The sequence below is a fragment of the Rhipicephalus microplus genome, chromosome 1 (genome assembly GCF_043290135.1).
Source record: "Rhipicephalus microplus isolate Deutch F79 chromosome 1, USDA_Rmic, whole genome shotgun sequence".
NCBI lineage: Eukaryota > Metazoa > Arthropoda > Arachnida > Ixodida > Ixodidae > Rhipicephalus > Rhipicephalus microplus.
The window spans coordinates 171,585,764-171,607,345 of record NC_134700.1 but is presented as its reverse complement, the minus strand read 5'-3'; the positions used below and the strand labels follow the sequence as shown (position 1 = coordinate 171,607,345).

Below are 21,582 nucleotides of genomic sequence, written 5' to 3'. Positions count from 1 at the left end.
GAGCTCGAAATCTGTCACGCGCAGGTGTCGCCAGAATCGCGAAGAGAGAAGCTGAGAGTCGAGAAGGGGAGAGAGATGGGAAAAAAAGGGGCCCACGAAAGGTTGGGGGAGGGGGTGACCGTTTCGAAATTCGATTCGACATCGGACTGGCGATCCGCGCTCAGTCGCAGTGTGAGGAGTTTCCGCACGGCCAGGCAGGAGAGGATGAAGAAAAGGTAAAGTAAGAAGGTGGGAAAGGTAACGGAGAGCGTTAAAGAAGCAGCCACGTCGTGAACACACACAAAAAAGAGAGAGAGTGAGTGAGAGAGAGAGAGAGAGAGAGAGAGAGAGAGAGAGAGAGAGAGAGAGAGAGAGAGAGAGAGAGAGAGAGAGAGAGAGAGAGCAGTACAGGGACTCGGTAGCGGACGGAGGAGGATACAGGAGCGGATGTACCTCCGTCCGTGCGAGCAATATCGGAAGTGTCCCCCCTCCCAATTTTGTTTTATTTCTTTTGTTTTTCTTTAGTTTTTTTTTTACGAGAGAGGTGTATAATCGGGGAAGGACGAAACAATCCCTAAGTGCCCCCGAGGCGGGAAAACGAAACAATGAAGAAACAAAAGAAGCCAACAGAGGAGCTATGCGCCACTTCTTTAACGGGGAACCGAGGCGTAAGGAGGGAAAGAAAGGAAGTTGGAATACGAATGCAAAGAGCGTGAAGGGGAAAAAAAAAAGCGACCGCGTATACGGCACGGCAAACGCAAAGTTCCGATCGATGACAAACGCGGGGAACCACGTCAAAGGCGCATGGCCACCGCCGAATAGGGAAACAGCCAGGCGTGCGATGTATACGGCCAGAACCGAAAAAACTGCGGTATTGACGATGAGAAAGATTAATACCTCACAAAAGAATATTTGTTCTGAATACACTCGCAGCAATGATTGCGAAAGAGGGGGAAATAGAAAACGCAGATCCCACCGAAATGCACCAACTTTCGTTGATGTTTTCTTTTTTTTTTCAGTTGTTTCATGCTGAAAAATGATCTACAATTCAGAACAATAGTAACGAGGCGAATATACCTCCCAATTGTGTTACACGCAGGCAGAATCGGCAGTGGTCAGCACAGCTCTAAACGTCGACTGTGGATCATATCCGGCTTTCCTGATCATGCATGCGGTTGACACACGCTATTGAAACAATGAACAAATGAATTCGATCCCAACAGCTGGCCAGAGGCGTAATAAAGAAAAAATATTTTCCGGGGAGAAGGGGGCATATTCGTGCTTGTGTACGTGTATATGCCCACACTGCGGAATTAAACACCTTCGAAAGGGGGAGAGGGCCGCGAGCTGACCCCCCTCCCTTCTGAACTTGGCGTCAGCACGACGGATCCAAAAGGCAAAGATAGTCCGACATAGTGAGAAATAGAAAGCGAAGTTGCCTATGGCACTACCCAAAGAGAAAGCGTATAGCCGCCCATGTAAAGTACGCATTTCACATCGCACTGTAACGTTAACCCCGTGAACAAACACCGTCGATCACGTTATCCTGCATCCGTTGTACAACACATCGTGCTGGGATTCCTAAACGCCACAACGAAGCACACCGCGCGAGATATCTGCGGCTCACACGGAGCCTGAAAGAAAAAGTTAAAAAGAAAAGCGGAAAGATCGGAGCAACACAACGCACGGCACATTGGGGCGAACTTAAATGCGCCGTGTGTTGCCTCCACAGAAGCTTCGTTGCTCAAAGGCCCCAGACATGCCGTCACGCCTCGCTTTTGCCGAGCAAGCAACGAGCCAGAGCGCTGCAGGCGTGCTACCGGAGCCGCGATCTAGGAAGCAGTGATAGATCTCCTAATTCGCAAAGTGGCTCCGAAACTGGCCACGCAGTTCTGCGCCGTGCACAATCTGGAGCTTGTAGGCACTTTTCTTCGGAAAATGCCGGATGAAATAGACGGGTGCTTTTTTGCTAGACGACTACACTACTCAGCGTCCACACGTCGCTGATGGACTGCACGATTCGGGTTTCTGCTTGAACGCAGCGATCGCTACACCTCTAATCGAACAGCCTCGATATTATACAAACGCAAAGTACCAAACAAAAACGAAGCGGACCGGCACGAGCCAGGAATTCTGAGCTTGGATTCAGGTTTATTTATTTCGAAAACGTAGTTACAAGATCGCAAACATACAGGCGAAGGTCCTCGAGTAACATAACTGTGTACTGGGATCCTCGATTAATTATGCAAACATTTATGGTAACCACTAACCCAGCCAATGAATGATATTATCGGTAAACTCACGCGCATCAAATGCACGACTAAACTTTTCATTTACGTGCCACGGTGGTCTAGTGGGTATGGTACTCGACTGCTTTTTAAACGAAAGAACCTAGTTTAAACGAAAGAAGCTAATGCGACTGATGAAATAGTCGAAACTGGGGGAAAGGGGAACAGCCGACCGTAATGACGAAGTCGGTGGCAGCGGCAGAACGACAGGCACGTGGACGAAGCGATAGTACCGGCAAATGTAAAAAAAAAAAAGAATCGATGGGAAAGAAAACAAAAATCGGGGAGAACACTACCAGGGAATGGAGTCGGAAAAAGGAGGATCAATGAAGGTTTTTGAAGAGCCGGAAATAGGTCCCGCTATAGCTGAAAAAAAAAAAAGAATTACAAAAAAAAAGGATTCCTAAACGAGCGTGCGCCTGAAAAGACCGGAAAGCGAACAGCCAGTCGTTGGGAGAGGTCTGGTATAAACACGACACCGCGACGATGTCGACGGTATACCGTATATAGTATACTACGAAATTACAAAAAATACTAATAAGACCACGAAAAAAGAAAGAAAGAAGGAAAGAGAAGAAGAAAGAAAGAAAGAAAGAAAGAAAGAAAGAAAGAAAGAAAGAAAGAAAGAAAGAAAGAAAGAAAGAAAGAAAGAAAGAAAGAAAGAAAGACGACAAGCGCACCCGTGTCCTTGTAGAAAGGAGAGCCTTGAGTTTCTTCTGACCGGAATTGAGTGATGAAATGAAAGATGGAGTACATTCAAGAAAAGAAAAATAATAACAAAAGAAACGCCGAAAGACGAGATAGATATACGAGGGCCTTCACAGATGAAGCGGTGAGAGACGCATTATAGCACTACGGAACTAAAGAAAATAAAGTGTTTTTTTTTTTTCGCGACGATACTTTTTGTGCGAGGATTGGGCCCCTCAAAAAGCGGATGCACATTAGTCGTCCTTCTTTCTTTCTCTCTTTTTTTCACGTCAAAATGACACTCGCAGTCGACGTCTCGAAACCGAGAGCTAAAGAGGTAAAAAATAATAATAAACGGATTAAGAAGAGGGATGTTATAAAGATTCGCCGACGCGACTGTATACGTTCCACCCTGAAGAGTGTGACGCTAGCTGTCAACGATAGCGACGACGTGAGGGGACATTTGTTCCCCCCACCTCCCCCCCCCCCCAAAAAAAATAACCGCGCCTTCCGACGCACGGATTTGACAGCCTGACGTGTAAATAAAACCTTGCTTTCCGGCGTTCCAACAGCATACCGACCAATCAAAACTCCTCCCACCCGTCTCCCCCACACCTGCTCCACGCTGTGTTACCGCGGTGATGCTATGTTCACTATTACGAAAGTTTGAGTCAGATATTTCACATCGACCCTACCAACAATGTCACGTTTAGCTCCCTGAACGCGACTTCTGAAACTCCAATCAACCTCTCCATAACATAGCTTTACGACGTTTGAAGAAAGCACCAACCCAATCACGATTCGCCATACCTTCCGCGTTTTCCTCGGTGCCATGTCATTCGATTCGATTTGTGGGGGTTAACGTCCCAAAACCACGATATGATTATGAGAGACGCCGTAGTGGAGGGCTCCGGAAATTTTGACCACCTGGGGTTCTTTAACGTGCACCCAAATCTGAGCACACGGGCCTACAACATTTCCGCCTCCATCGGAAATGCAGCCGCCGAAGCCGGGATTCGAACCCGCGCCCTGCGGGTCAGCAGCCGAGTACCTTAGCCACTAGACCACCGCGGCGGGGCTCGGTGCCATGTCACCATCGTAAAGCTAAATTCACTATTGCGAAACATGGAAAGTTAAGCGAGTTGGTTTGAGGACAATCTTGGAAAACATTTTGGTGCGCTCACAATAGACGATAGAGGAGTTGCGAGTTTGCGCCTGTTTGTCCTCCCGCCTTTGTATTTCGTGCGCGCGCCGAAGTGTTTTCAACAATGTCGGCATTGTGAAACTCTACGTCCGAGAGTTAACATCCGCCCGACCAAGAGCATCTCGCGTAGCTCTCCGAGCTCGAATTCTGACAATAGGCGACGGCATCGCGAGATCGCAACACAGAACCCTCGTGGCGTACGAGAAAACCAAGCCAATACGACGGCGAGGTATAGCTGGCTATACCATCGTGTTCTTGTCAAAAAAAAAAAAACGAAATCGCACAGAAACCGAAGCGAGGACACGCAGATCTTTTATTGCGCAACAAATGCACACAGTTATATCAGTTACTCTTAGAGCATGGATTAAGTCTCCACACTACTTATTTCGCAGACTGCTACAAACTCTCAGAGAAGCAAAAAACACATGTATACACACTTAGAAAGAACCCTAGTACCAACAGCTTTCAATCTCCCAGAGCAACGGCCACACACTCCGCGATTACCACGAGGCAGAAACGATTACAAGAAACATTTGGGCCCAGAGACGACGTGTTCAAATATGTAGCGGAGGGCACAAAGCGAGTCGCTCCAGTTGACGCAATAATTTGCACCTCATACAGGAGGCACGTGTTAACATGATGCACGATGGGTCGACACCAGCGACACCGCCATATAAAGAGCAGGCTATATGGAACAATTTCATGTACACGTGGTTCTACGACGTGACCTTATAAGTTCAAATAGATTATATTTCCTTTTTTTTCGTTGATTTCAAGTCGTTTTATAGTGTGACTGTCGTCGCCGCGATCGAACCTGCAGTGTCCCATATATATATATATATATATATATATATATATATATATATATATATATATATATATATATATATATATATATATATATATATATATATATATATATATATATATATACCTACCACGACCCCACGTATAGGCGAGACGGCAGATACACCTGCCGGGAAGCACAAATCGTCAGCTAAGTTCCCACGGGGGCGCTTTATATTCTGCATGTCTTTTTGGCTAACGGAAGAGCCTTAAACCTATGGTAATGAGTTATGGAACGAAAACAGGCCGGCGCGAGAAATCGTGGAATAAAACGGTAACATAACCAGACAGGTCGCATCGCTCCGGTCACCGTGTATCTCGCCGTAATCGTCTTTCCACGCGAGTCACAACAGTGCATGCGGGTTATGCATACGCGTCCATGCAGAGACGCTCGAGCGTTGCGGATCAATACTGCCCATCAACCGACAATTCCCAGACGTGTTTCCAAATCTTACTATTCCACGTGCGTTTCCGTGTTCCATAGGTATACGTCATATGTGATCGGAAGTCACACCAGGAAACAATATGTTCGGTAGACGCACTGTGCTCAAAACACACTGTCCTTAGGTGAGCATGTTACTGCGGCTATAAGAAAGGGACTCCGCCGCTGCACCTTTCTCTCCCTTGCCGGCAGTGCGGCTGCCAACCCCAGCTAAACAACATGGTCATCGTGACGAGGCCAGCGCACCGTAGAAATCACGAACACGTTCGAAAAAGCAAAAAAAAAAAAGGAGCGAAGCCAAATGAGCCATTCATCGATTGCTCTCACCGATACTCAAGTGTTGGGTCTCTCGGCATGCGTGATTGTAAGCGGGCCATAAGTGATAGAACTTATTACTTTCGTCATGGTGCTCACTGATGTTGTTGTGCTTCACTGCTTCTTCCTTTTGTTCAAGTATTTCATGCTTTTTCATTAAACTTCAGTTGCTGGAAAGCGCTCCATTGTGTCGTGTACTTCCGTCCAACCGCGGGTCTAATTTCCAGCGGCCATCACGAGTGCATGCCAACTCAGCCAATTTGCCAGCTCATTATATTTGACCAAAGCTGCTCAAGCCACGGTCCATCGGTTCGCGAACACGGAGATCTTGGGGATAACAGTGGCCACGCGAGGTTCATTACCGTTTACCCGTATCTAAATACACATTCTGGTATTAGTTATTTTTTTTTAATGCCGGTGTCACACGGGCACTTTTGATCCCGACCCGGGCTAATCCACATTACGTTCGACCCAGATCAGGCGCTGCCACACGTTCCCTTCCAATCGCAATCAAGCTCTCGATCGGTAACACGGTACCGTGATCGCGATTTGGCTAATGTCTGCGCCAAACCCGTTCCAGATTAGACTGGACCACGTAGTAGTGACAGGCTCGTTGATCGCGATTAAGCCGTCCAAATCCGGATTGGCCTTAATCGCGATCAAAAGTGCCTGTGTGATACTGCTGTTGTATACGTTTTGCTTCTTCCGAAATGCAGCCACCGCCACTTCACGTTAAAACTACGGCCGCGAGTGCTTAGTAGCAGACAGACATTTGCGCCACCTACAATAAAACTATACCTGCACACGGTACGCGAATCGTGCACCGGCAGGCGTATACAGTACATTCTTAACGGCGGAGACACGTATCGGCAATGGCGAAACGAAAGAAAGAAAGAGAGACTGGAGACGTAAGCCAGATTTCGAGTACGCCGGAGGAAACGCGCCCTTATACAATTGGGTAAAAGAGGGGCGATTTCACTTACGCGACACGGCCTTTCACTTAGCTCTCTCGGGCGAACGGAAAGAAAAGCGCCCGGACGGAAGCAATCCGTGGAGGGCGGCCGGGAGAATTAGCGCGAGCATCGAGGAACAAATGGGCGTGCAGAGAGAAGTCGCTCGGCGTTCCGCGAGCAGCCGGGGCTTCCGTGAGCTTCAGACCGAGCTGTCAGGCCCCCCGAGCCAGTGGCCTCGCAAAAGCATTATCCTCAGCAGGGCTGGACAGTGCGTCAAGGGCCGCGAATGCGTATATTATACAGCTGCTCACCCTCATAAGAAGAAAGGAGAGAGAACAAGGGAATTAGTTATAGGATGGAACATTAGAGGAAAAAGCTGCGAGTGCGTGCGGGGGCCTGTAAGCGCGCATACACTTCAAAAACAAAAGTAGAGTATGTGTTACCCGTCTCAGGCAGTCCTGGCTTCACACGTACATTACTCCCTGTAAAGAGACACAGTGACTCCTTTTTTCACATCACTCTCCTACGAGAGTATAATGAGTGACATCTTTCAACGGAGTTCATGCTTCTCTTCAGAGAGCATTGCATGAGTGAAACGTTAAGGATCCCGACAGAAAGAACCAAGGGATTTCTTTTTTTCGTACGAATGTACTCTGTTCGTGGTGTCTTATATACGCGGATTACTTATCTCACAATCGAGAATTACAGCACATCAGCTCGTTTAAGACTCGTACATATCCGTCCCGTAAGGAAGCTGGAAGACAATTATTGGTTTCAAGAATCAGGCCCCGTCTTGCGAGTTTATACATAAAATCAATTTGCCGTGAACGATTCCAATTACGGGTATGCCTAAAATAGCAACAGCCGATTTCGAATAAAACCACGTATCAATCAATCAATTGATCAACCTTAATTAATGCCCGAAAAGGTTAATAGCCGAGCAAGGTGATAGAACGATTTCCACACTCGATGCACGAAGGTTACACCAATTTTCATTTGCTCTTCGATCGAGTTCTTTTAGCTGGCGCTTTCTCTACCAATTGTGCCTAACCCTTGTACCATGTTTGGGCTGATCCACCACAAAAGCGAAAAGAAAAAAAAAGAACTAGCAGACACGATGAACGCTGACAACATACGCAGAAAAGCTGATACCCAATTTGTCTCTCAAACAGTGCCCCCCCTCCCCTCCCCCAGCTACCCTAATCAATCTACAGTGAAGATCAACATCTCTCCAAGAAGCATCATGGGATTCTTTCCAGAGAAAGATGTCATTGAGCAGATGAAGGCTTGTGCCTGTGTCACTGTACCAATAGCGGAGCTAGTACAAAAAAAAAGTATGTTTACATCTATCTGAGTAGTTGAGTATCAGCAAAAAAAAAAAAACCCTCAGCCAGTCAATCATTCAAGAGAATGTCGTGCAATGACAATCACGTATACGCAGGCTACTCAAGTAACAAATCAACAAGGACACAAACCGCGTGAGCAATAACTAATAATTGTAACAATCGTCGGCGTTCTTGCGTCCCAAAGCCAGGATGCAATTAGAAGAGACACCGTATATAGTAGAGTACTCCGGCAATTCTCGGCCACCTCGAGTTCTTTAACGAGCACCTAAATCTAAGCACGCTGGCTTGTGTCCTTTTTTGCCATCCAACGAAATGCAGCCGCCGCGACCGGGCTTCTATTCCACGACCTGCGGTCAGCATTCAAGAACCACCACTGCTATAGACCACCGCTGCAGGTGATCAATGGACAGGTATAAGCGCCTCAGCGAAATTCATGTATACGCTCGCTCCCCAAAAAACGAACAAAGATGACGGGAGCCAGGATAACTGAATACATGGACAGGAGGCCCACGCGGCAAACCACGGAAAGTGAATGTGCGTCACTGTACGCAACTGCTGTCGGTCAGTGCTGCTGCCGGGGCCTTCAATCGCAGCGTGATATAAGAAAACTGAGCGAACAACAAGTCTTTCAGAAAGGGCCACCTGCGAGCCCGAAAAGAACACGGACGAGCGCTCGCGCGTCTGTATACGATGAATTTCGGGAGGCGTGACCACGGGAGTGCGACGATTACGGAGAGGCCGAAAACCAAAGAGAAACAAAACAAAAACAAACAAAAAATTATAAAGAAAGCACTCATCCTCACACACGCATATGCGGGAATGCCTGCCGCAATTAGCGAGCTCCGTGATTTGAATAAAGCAATCTCCAGCAAAGGACAGAGTTGTGCCGAGAACGTGTGAGGGAGTGAGAAAGAGAGAATGAAGGGGGAGGATGAAGATAGTTATAGCGCGAGAACAAAACGACGACACAGAGACAAGAAGGACACGAAGGACACGAATTCGTGTCCTTCTTGTCTCTGTGTGGTCGTTTTGTTCTCGCGCTATAACTATCGTCATGCCATACCAACTAGCCCAAGCTGCCACACTTCTAAGGGAGGATGAAACCACAGTCCCTGAAACGTAGAAAGAAGCGCAGCGAACGACGGCAAGTAGACCGTAACAAACGGCCACTCGGAGCGCGCGCGCATGCACAAACTTCCGCGTCCTTCACCAAACAAGTAAAGAGTGCACAGAATGAAAAGGTTGCTACAGTCTTTTGCGAGGTTGAGGAGACAACTAGGCGTCTAACACGATCACCACATGCTTTGCTGCAAAACACGCTAACACGCGTCGACGCTTTTGCATAGTCTTTTTTTTTTCTCAATTGCTGTCGTGAAAGACACATGTACGCACAGTATTCGACTGCCAGTGATAACGTGAAGTAACGTAAGATAAATTTTCAAAAAGAGAAAGCATCGAAAGACCCTCGGTCATTCTTTTTTGTTCTTTGTACTCTTTTTTTTTACAGCGAAAGCTGTATAAGGCTGAAGCTGTATAAGAAACGAAAATACGTCCGGCAGCGGTGTCTCTAGCAGTCTTCATTGTCTGTGTTATCAGGTACGTCATTCATAGCGTTGCACCCAGACACGCACGCCATTCGTTGCGTTGTAACTGACGTCGTCCATCCCGTCCCAGCCAACGTTAGCGTTAGGCGGGAGTTTCTCCAGCGGCACGTTGCCTTCGGCTGCGACGTCTGTGACCGCCTGTGTTTCGAAAACAACAATTTCACGTGATTAACGCATTGCAAAATGCAATTAACTGCTCATTTCACTCATCCATAACCGTGATCACGCGAATGAAGCGCACAAGCCTTTTTGCCGTGAGAACTCGCATGTTCCCTTTAAGCATTCGCCCGTACACGGCGACACGAAGGCAAAAAACTCATCGTGATGAACATGAACGGAGCTTGAGAGGTCACGTGGGTCTAGTACGGGACGCCACGCCCTTCAAGGCCGCCCCCTGGTGAGGCACATATGTGGGCTACGGCTTCTTAAAGTGCGGAGCCCATTGAATGCCAGGGCTGTCCTGTGATGTCGCCTGGCGCAACGCACGCAAAACCACATACACTAATGGAACAAAAGACTAAGAAGCGAGAAATAGAAACAGAAAGAAAGAAAAACTGGAAGAATTATAGAAATTGAAAAAAAAAGATGACACCAAAAAGACCATACGTCAAACAAAGACGAGCACCTGCAGCTCTCCTATAGTGCGAGGCTGCCTTAATTTTTTTTTTTTGTCTCAATAGATGGCCGTTCAGGCGGCAGTCCATACACACCGGTGAGTAAAGGGTTGGCAACGAACGAGGAAGAAGAAGCGCCGCCGCCATTCGTTCTTACGCGCTGTCGCGGCTCGTTGCGCGTCACAAGTTAGAAGAAGAAGAAAATAACGAAGAAGAGAAGGTTAGATGAGAATAACGGGAGGAAGAAAACTGTTTCCGGCTGCACCCGCAAACGAAGCACGGAGAGCTCGTACAAATCCACCGAAAAGAGGCGCTTTTGATGGAAGCAATAAATCAAGGGCGCTTCGAGGCGGCGCCTATAATGCGCGGGCTGTTGGGCAAGTTCAGCGAGGAATACGCAGACCGTGAAATGGGTCTAATGTGCGGAGCCTGCAGGAGAGGTCGGGCAGCGATGTTCAACGACCCAAAGGCAGGAGCTTCCTCGTGTGTAACACCGTGTAGCAACCTGACGCGTCAACGAATAAAAAGAAAAAAAAGTTACTAAAAAGTAACCACTCTTTCTTTTTTTTACGTGCGGCTTTTCGATAACGGAAGCCTTAGAAACGAAGTTCCGGTGTTTACTGCAAGAGAAAACACACACACACACACACACACACACACACACACACACACACACACACACACGCACACGCACACGCACACACACACACACACACACACACACACACACACACACGCACGCACGCACGTTCACAGAGAAAGATAAAAAAACACAAGCGTCTTCAACAACAAATAAATACTAGACCGTCGATAACTGAATCTGCAAAAAGAATCTGGCTTCCTTCCATGTCGCTATCATAAGTAGAGCCAACATGTTAAAATTCTGATTAGTGCGCTCACTTTCGGTTAACACAGAACGGGTCAACTTGCTTTTTCGGTTAGCCTGCCCTTATGCCAAAGCGCAAACACGTATGCCACTCCAGCGAAACAGCTATACAGCGAAACCCCGCATGCCATTCGACGACATGTCCCCTTCCAACGTTCGCTTTTACAGAGAGCGCCGATGCCGTTCTTTTTACCCCCGCATGCAACCTTCACCCACCCCCATACTCCTATCTCCCAAATCAACGCGACAAATCAGACCTTGTTTGAGCGCCCTCGGGATGATCAAGATCGCTCACGCAGCTCGTGGTGGGTGCGTATGTCTTTATTTACGAAAAATCACGTTTATTCAACGCGCGGCCTCACCGGCGACGCGACCGATAACAGTCGGAACCCGCATCGCGAGCAAGGCCGCGATTTGAGCGATCCCCCCCCCCCCCCTCCCAGAAGGTCTCAGGACAAAAATTTACCCGTCTCCGCGCAGCGGCCATCTTCATCAACGGAGATGAACAGTACAGGCATGGAGATGAAGCAGATGGAATGCTGAACTTAGCCCGCATTCGTAACGCAGGCTTATATCCTTATCTCTAATATTCCTTGCCGGTTCCGCGCCTGTAGGGTGCCTCATCGATAAAGAGGGCCAATGTTCGCATATCCATCTTATCATTATCGTTCACCCGGCTTAACATTAACTAGAGCACAGTCAACACATGAATAAGGAAACACAGAGAAGATAACAAGAAATGCTGATATTGATAAAGTTAGCTATACAGACCTTACCAAGGGCGTACTAATAATCATCGTTAACATTTGATGTCGCGAAACGCGATATGATTGAGAGAGACCGCAGTGGAAGGCTTCGGAGGTGTCTGCCACCCGGGGTTCTTCAACGTGCACGTAAGTTTAAGTACACGGACCTCGAGCCTCCATGGAAAATGCAGCCGCCACGGCCGGAATTCGATCCCACGACCTGCGGGTCAGAAGTCGTGCGCCCTAACCACTATACCACCATGGCGGGAGAAGAGGGCGTGTTACAAACTATATCGCCGATGGATATCGGTGGCGGCATACGGGGCTGTCAACCTCGTTTTATATTTAACTCTAGGAAGAGTTCTATACAGAATAACCGATGGGAGGGTGCACTAGACGTCACGCTTTCTACCTCACGAATTATTCCACGTCGGGGCATACAAAACAATCATTGAAAAAAAAACATCGTGTGGCAGCGTTTATGTTCATTACGTAAAATCGGGTACACAAGCGATAAAGAACTGTTGTCTTGTGCGGTGTCTCGGACCAGTCACTTCAAATCCCGGGTTCAAATCCCGGCTGCGGCGGCTGCATTTCCGATGGAGGCGGAAATGTTGTAGGCCCGTGTGCTCAGATTTGGGTGCGTGTTAATGAAACCCAGGTGGTCTAAATTTCCGGAGCCCTCCACTACAGCGTCTCTCATAATCATATAGTGGTTTTGGGACGTTAAACCCCACATATCAATCAATCGGACCAGTCACGGTGGCCTGGCGGCTATACACAGTGTTCGACTGCTGACCCGAAGGTCGCATGCAGGATCGAATTCTGGACGCCACGCCCGCATTTTTGGCTGAGGCGAATAGGCTATAGGGGCCTCTAACTTGGATTTAGGTTCACGTTAAAGAACCCTATGTGGTCTAAACTTTTGGAGCCCCCCAATACGGCGCCTGTGATAACCATATCGTAGCTTTCCGACGTAAAACCTCGACAATAATTATTGAGCAGCACCTTGAAAATTGACAAGGCAACGCGCGCGCTTCACTGTGATGCACGAAACTTTTCAGCCGATCCCCGGGGCAGCACATTATACTATATGAGCGCCGTGGCGCGTCTGCACGGGCGAAGACGCACAGCTGGGGATCGAGCGGTCCTCCGACACGACGCCGAGTACGCCTAAATCCTTGGGACATCGCGGAAGGATAGAGGTTTCGCTGTATCTTTTTTTTTCTTTCCTGCTCGTCCCGCGGGCGCATGCACATGGAAAGGTCGCAGATTATCGATCGGTTTCGAGAAGCCTGAGGCCACGGAAGACGCGAAAGTGCGCAGCCGTCACACGCTCGCTTAGCAGAGCAGCTGCAAGGTATCCTTTTGATAATAATAATAATAATAATAATAATAATAATAATAATAATAATAATAATAATAATAATAATAATAATAATACACTACTAAGTATCACGCAAGGCCATAACAGTGACAGACTTAAGGTGATTAACAAAAAGAAAGCAAAAACACGGTGTGAAATAGTTTGCCGACAGAACAAAAAGGCTACCTATATAATGTTTCATCTTTCACTCCCTATGTAACCCCAACTCGAAAGTTATCATCACGGACTCCCGGGAAGCATGTACTCATTACTTGGTAGGAGAGATATCCCCCCTAGCCAGCCAAATTCTAAAACGGGCTCTCGCTGATCCAGCCCCGAAACGCATCGTATGGGCTCCTGGCCATCAGGGCCTACGAGGTAATGAGGCCGCTGACGCGGCCGCCCGAGCGCTTACCCACCGGGCTCCTCACTCTGGCTCTTATGACTCGGAGGCCAATACACCGCTGCTGCGGTTCAAAGAAATTCTGACCTATTATCGCGACACTCACCGCCTTTACCCGGCTCCTGCAAAGGGGCTGAGTAAGGCGGAAGAGCGAACTCTAAGGCGCCTGCAGACAGGTACTCTACTCTGTCCTGCAACCCTAAAGCATTTCGATGCGAACACAGATGGGCGGTGCCCACACTGTGGGGAGACATGTGATATCTTCCACATGGTATGGGCATGTCCGAAAAATCCCCACCTACCCCCTTCGCCTACCCCTTCCCGAGAGGCGTGGGAGACTGCCCTCCTCAACTGCTCATCACTAGAGTCTCAACGGGCTCTGGTGAGACGGGCGCGAGTAGGAGCCTCGTCATGCGGTGTCCCGGACTAAGGACGCCGACCATGTAGCGGGGTCATGCTTTGGCCCCGTACCTCTCTCTTTTACAATAAATGTTTTTCATCATCATCATCCCTACGTAACCCTCCCCCCTTTATTCAACACCCCGAGAGGGGCCTTTAAAAGTAAAATAGACCACAACGACGATGATAATGATGATGATGATGATGGTGGTGGTGGTGGTGATGTTGATGATGATGATGATGATGTACAAACTCCGTACGCGGCCATCATCTGCGCTGGCTTCAAACGAGCACGACGGCGGGGTGTCTATGCAGGCTGGCTGGTTTTTCATTAAACGTCTTTTTGGGGTTAGCGGTCTCACGTGGTTTCCTTTACTTTATATTAACTTATTTTGAAATTTATTTATTTATTTATTTCATTTTTTGAACAATACAAATTCATTGATCGCGGTCATGACAAAAGGAGGTGGTTTGCCTCCTGACGTGGTCCTGCTCCCGCTGGGCGTAACAGCGGTGGTGCTGAACAGACATTCACAATTGAAAAGAGCATTGCTTATATAGTCGAAATGACAATGATCACACGAAATATACACATTCACCAAAGCAGCCATCAGCTTGACAACAGAACATTACTCTACGAGATACCAAGAACAACGAGTGAGACTATTTGACACAGTTTTGCCGCGTCTGGGTATAAATAGATTAAAAAAACAACAAAAATATAAACAAATCATGCTAGCGCTGCCGAACACACGCAGATAATATATATATATATATATATATATATATATATATATATATATATATATATATATATATATATATATATATATATAGAGAGAGAGAGAGAGAGAGAGAGAGAGAGACTGCAGCCCAACAATCGTGCCAAGAATATCAATTTACCTTAAATGTTAAAGAATAATTGAACGATCGTGCCAGTTCAATTATTTTAGGCTGCTCATTAGAGATAATTTCATGACTTGGTAATCAATTTCCTGCATCCCATAGTTAGTACGCATTCTTTCAAGAACTACGCATGTTTTACGTAGGTCACGACCGGTGTTCCCGTTTGAATAGTGACGGCGGAATGAGCCCCTGTTTCCCGATACTTCCCGTATATATGTACATAGACAATTTCGTCTTGTAAATAAAGTAGAAATGCGGAATAACATGATTGCGAATGACGTCTGATGAGTCTATATCATATACCGAGTGAAGTATAGTCTAACTGCCTCTGTAATAAAAAAAAAGTTTCTTGTTATTGGTCTCAATTTCAGTTCCCCACACTAACAAACAATAACTAAAATGAGAATGAATTATTGAAAAATACAATTACCTCTTTAGCCTGGTTGTTAAGAAGTTACGTAAGCGACTTATTGTAATCAACGCAAAATAAAGCTTAGCTGCGAGGGCGCCCCTTTTCTGTTACCTTCTTTCTTACAATTTACGTCGCGACGCTACACACACACGCACAAAAAAAAAATATTACAGTGCCAAATACGGCATTATTACGCATCTTCGATGACGTATACAGTACAAAGCGCTCTGAAGACAACAACAAAGCCGCGCTTCAGCGTCGCAACATAGGCGCTCTGATAAAAAGTGATTTTTATTTTCCGTGTACCGTATTTACTCGACTGTAACGCGAGGGTCGACATTAGGTAGAGCAAAACCCTGAAAAAAAAAAAAAGAACTGCTGTTAGACTCGAGTAAATGCCGTACTTCCACTGATTCCTCTAAATTTTGACCGCCCCTACTTTCATTCAAAAAAAAAAAAAACACAAGCACTTGTCTCATGAAAGATCCCTATCGTGAGTTATTTAAATATTTGAATACGAATATCGCAGCTACAGCCTCGAGATGTACTTTCGCCCATGGTGCTGCTCGTATTTTAAAAAGCTTTCAGTTACTCCTTAGAATTTCATAGAGCACGCGGCTGCCACTTAATACTCGGAAGCTAAACGCCGCCTCAAAAGCCTCGCATTTTATGCGATGCAATTTGCCCAAACGAGCACACCAAAGCTCACACATACATTGGTTCCGCGGCAAATGCGGATTCCAGCTCTGCTGTCACAGCAAGATTCTGATTCAATTTATAGCAGCAGATTGCGAAAGGTACTGTACACAGGTTAAATTTTCACACGCTATGGTTCCCAGACAAGAGCGGAAATTTCACTTATTACATCTTTCTCAAATCTCACGTTCCCAAAACTTTCGAACTTATCTTTACGCAAACTACTGCAGGCCATCCGCACCATCCAGCGCAGGATACAAAAAAAAAATGCAGAACCCACGTACAGTAGGAATCGATGATATGCGAAGCACGAATGAGGAAGGGTGATATGTCACTTTATCATCAGCACAACGTTACGAGGCAGAGGTAAATTATGCTGTACATCACTTTCATGTCATAATTATCATGTTTGGACGTATCATTTATCTTTGTCGTCTATTCACGTCCCCTGATACCAAATTTGGTATTAGTGGAGCTAGCGAAATGGCCTAGAGATTGCTATGAGCGTATCGTGTAGCCCAGTTCTACGTGACCCGCATGCCATGATTATCATGTCTGAACGTGTCATTTTACATTCACCCTCCATTCACGGCTCGTAATATAAAATTTGGTATATGTGAACCTAGCGAAACGGCGGCGAGCGCATCATGAAGTGCCCAATATACTCCGGCGTAACGTTGACGCGCGCGCGCGCGCAGGGCGGTGCGACGCTATGCTAGCAAAACGCGGGCACTCTATAGTGTGACGCCAGGCGCGTCCCTCGGCGCGGCCCAACGACAATCGGCGCGAAATGCAACATTTTGCATTTCGCGCAGACGGCGCTACCTCGACAGTACCGCGTCTGCCTCTCTTCGTGACGCAGGGACGCCGGGCGCGCTCAAACGCGCATGCGTCAAAGCAACGCAGTGCGGCGCAGATCGGCGCCTGGCGTGGCATCACCGGAGTGACGCGACGAAACGAACGCCGCCGCGCACGCGCGCCGGGTCACGTCGAAATGCATTGGCGCTTTGACAGTTTAATATGGTCATGTTCTTATATGACACGCATCTCATGATTATCCTGTTTGCACCAGTCCCATACCTTCGTCATCCATTGACGTCACGTAACACTAAATTTGGTATATATGAAGCTAGCGAAACGGCCGCCAGGACACCATGAGCGTGGCATATAGTCATGTTCTTACGTGACACGCATCTCATGATTATCATGTTTGCACCAGTCACATACCATCATAATCCATTCACTTCTAATACCAAATTCGGTACATGCGAAGCTAGCGAAACGGCCACAAGCGCATCGTATGTGTGGCATGTAATCATGTTGCTACATGACACGCATCGCATGAGTATCATGTTTGCACCACTCACATACCTTCAACATTCATTCACGTCCCCTTAAGCCGAATTTGGTTGATTGATTGATTGATATATAGGGTTTGACGTCCCAAAACCACTATATGATTATGCGAGACGTCGTAGTGGAGGGCTCCGGAAATTTCGACCCCCTGGGGTTCTTTAACGTGCACCCAAATCTGAGCACACGGGCCTACAACATTTCCGCCTCCATCGAAAATGCAGCCGCCGCAGCCGGGATTCGAACCCGCGACCTGCGGGTCAGCAGCCGAGTACCTTAAGCTAAATTTGGTTTTTGTTAAACTAGCGAAACGGCTGCGAGCGCATCATGTGCGTGGCATGTAATCATGCTGTTACATGACACGCATGCCATAATTTTCATGTTAGAGTCTGTCACTTGTGTTCGCCATGCAGTCATGCTATACCATACCAGTTTTGCAGCATTTCATGTGAACGAAACCACCGCAAGGGCAGAAAGACCATGAAATGTAAATCATGACATTCATGATATACTTGTCATGATTGTCACGTTATGAATAGTCGCTTATGCTTGTCACAAAGTCAGATTATGCCATAACAATTTTGGTATCGATACCATTATCGAAACGGCCCGGAGAGCTAAAAGCCGTAGGCGGATAGATAGATAGATAGATAGATAGATAGATAGATAGATAGATAGATAGATAGATAGATAGATAGATAGATAGATAGATAGATAGATAGATAGATAGATAGATAGATAGATAGATAGATAGATAGATAGATAGATAGATAGATAGATAGATAGATAGATAGATAGATAGATAGATAGATAGATAGATAGATAGATAGATAGATAGATAGATAGATAGATAGATAGATAGATAGATAGATAGATAGATAGATAGATAGATAGATAGATAGATAGATAGATAGATAGATAGATAGATAGATAGATAGATAGATAGATAGATAGATAGATAGATAGATAGATAGATAGATAGATAGATAGATAGATAGATAGATAGATAGATAGATAGATAGATAGATAGATAGATAGATAGATAGATAGATAGATAGATAGATAGATAGATAGATAGATAGATAGATAGATAGATCGATAGATAGATAGATAGATAGATAGATAGATAGATAGATAGATAGATAGATAGATAGATAGATAGATAGATAGATAGATAGATAGATAGATAGATAGATAGATAGATAGATAGATAGATAGATAGATAGATAGATAGATAGATAGATAGATAGATAGATAGATAGATAGATAGATAGATAGATAGATAGATAGATAGATAGATAGATAGATAGATAGATAGATAGATAGATAGATTTAAATGCGAATCATTTAAAATGCAGTCATATGCGCGTGTTCGTATACATAAACTGCGCATTGCGCGTATGTACATGGGTACACGTGAAGATAGATGCGCGAGGATGCCACTTCGGTCGCCATATGACTCTAACCCTCTCACCCTCACGCACTATAAACTCTCTCGCGCCGTCGCATATAGAACCGTTTCCGTTGGCGTGAGTGTTGCTGACGAGGCGAACCGCTCGAGCAACCAGAAGAGAGGCTCGCGCACCCGAACGCGCGGCCCTCAATGACCTCCGCACCAGCCGCCCCTTTTGTTCCAGTGGCGAAGCTAACCGCACTCGAGCTCGTTGTGAGCGCGCAAGCCGTTCATTACGCAGCATCCGCCTCGGTGCCACGGCGTGAAGCCCGGCAGCTCGGCCGAGGCTTATATCGACCCGGGCTCGACAGGCCGGCCTGCGAGAACCGATTACGCACTATACAGTGGCCGGCAGTGAGAGACTGCGCTCCCGCGGAGTGCACTATAGCGAAGCTATAGCACGCAAGACTGCATTCGCGGCGCATACGACGGTTTGCGCAGGCACGAAGGGTATCCACTACGCGCTTAGAGGGACACCAAAGAGAACGAACGGCTCTTCGCGTAAAAAAACAACAAAACAAAGTAGCATTTCAAAATCACGAAAACGTCACTCTTACCGAGACACGGCTCTTGGTAAGCAAGAAAACATCCGCAAAGAAAATGGCGACATTAGAGAGTTTTAGTACTGCGTACGCTGCGTACGTGGCAGCGTTGCGTACGTAAGGACGCCACGTTTTGCGTAGTGCACATGCGCAGACCGCAACGCGCACGTATCGCATTACGTACGCAGCCGCTACGTACGCACGCATGAGATGCGTGCGTGCGTACGTATGAGCTGATCGCGCCACTCTCGAACAAGTTCGCGACAGCGCGAGACTTCGTTTTGCAAAATGGTGGCATCGAAGGCAAGCACCGACCGGCTCTGTGGCTTAAAATACGGCCGTAATCTGGCTATAACACTTGGATTGGCTCACATTGGCTGTCAACAACACGTGCTTCTGTTTTGATATACCAGATGGCGCAACACGCTTCACGCTGGTTACGTACGCGGGTACTACGGCGTACTAAAAGCCGATTAGTGGCAAACGACGCCACGTAACGCAAGGCGCTTGCGTGATGCGTACGTAGCACCATTCCGCAGTACAAAAACTCTCTATTTCCTTGAGATTTCCACACCGAACGCCGTGACGTAAGAAGTTTCGAAAGTGTCTGCTAGATCCTATACGTAGCTTGCGATCGATAAAAATGAAGTACATTGTCGTCTGCGGGTGCCAGGGGCCTATAGCATACGAAGTTTCTAAAATTTCGTCGAGCCAATGCCACTGAAAATACAAACACTACATTTTGAAAATTCTGACGTAAAATTAAAAAAAAAGTTCAACCTTGATTTTCCTGGCTATTAATGAACTTATGATAGTAGAACATATCCCATTAGAGTTCTCAAAGTGTCGTTTGTCAATCTAAACCAATCCATTGTTCCTCTTTAGTGTCCCTTCGAAAAGCCGCCATGTTTGTCTGCATAATGTACGCCAAGGGCACGGTGCAAGAATACTTTGGGTGAGCGAACGACACGAAGGGAGTGCATGGCGGGGAGGGGCGGATTATGTTCTCGTTTGCGGCAGGCCGATAGATGACTTGCCGGACTGTGGACCGTGGTAGGCTTCTGGCAAACTCCGCAAACCACATCCGGCACGTGCGCGATGGTTTCAAAATATCAGAAAACCGGGTAGTCGTGGGATATCAACTACGCCACACGCATAGAGCGGCGCCTCGAATATAAGGGTGATAAGGTAAGAGGTTGACGATGCGGCGAGGGTGTTGTGGCGACGGTAAATGAGCACCGCTACTTTCCTACCTCACCGGGCTTTCCTACACCGAGAAGGGGGCAAGGGAAGCCGGGGCAAAGTTTGTAGCGCCATCTTCCAGGTTCCTAGCGAAGCAGAACATTATCGGTCAGCGGATTGTCCCGGCGTTGGCTCACCTTAAGTATTCATGCACCGTGGCCAAGGGTAGTCTGGGCACGTTGATCGTCCATGTTTATGAACTGTAAAAGTGCACTGAAGACCAACACACAATGAAGGTACTACGCACACGCACAATATCCGCGCCATTGCACGCACGCGTCAGCTTCAGCTACGGGAGGTACCCGGTTAGATCCCCAGTGCCGGCCGGACACCCACCGGTTTACAAAAGGGGCACAGGCGGGCTTCGGGGCGGTGACGCGGCACCCCGCGGTCAAGCATACCCTGCCTGGAGGACTCCCAACCCGTTGCTTGGGACCCGGTACCACCGTACCGGTACAAACACGCACACACATGCGTCACGCGTGTGTCTGCCTTCATTGTGTGTTCGTCTTCGGTGCGCTCTTACCGTTCATAATGTAGCTACTTGTAAAACTATACGCACGGCGCTACACTATAGGTTCATCGAAGACTACAACGTGGTTTTCGTTCGCTGTCTTAGTAATCCCGTTAACCTGATGTCACGACACAAAAGTCAAGGGGTCACTCGCGTAGAAGCACATCATCACGAGCCCTACGAAGCAAAACATGATAGGCTAAGAAAATGAAAATTATCTAAGAGCACAGCGCAGCACGATCAGAAATATAATAAAAAGTCCCACTTATCAATACTAAATGCGTATACAAAGCGCCGAAAACAGGCACAGACTAAACAAGATTAAAAGAAAGAAAGAGAGAGAACACAAGGAGCGTGGTTTATGAACAAGACGCGATATTAACATG

At 47.0% G+C, this 21,582-nt stretch overlaps 1 protein-coding gene across 3 annotated transcripts in view; it reads right to left on the bottom strand.

Annotated features, from left to right (window-relative positions):
• Positions 1-21,582, bottom strand: part of Pgant5 (polypeptide N-acetylgalactosaminyltransferase 5) — a 316,819-nt gene that overhangs the window by 260,711 nt on the left and 34,526 nt on the right. The window lies entirely within an intron of this gene.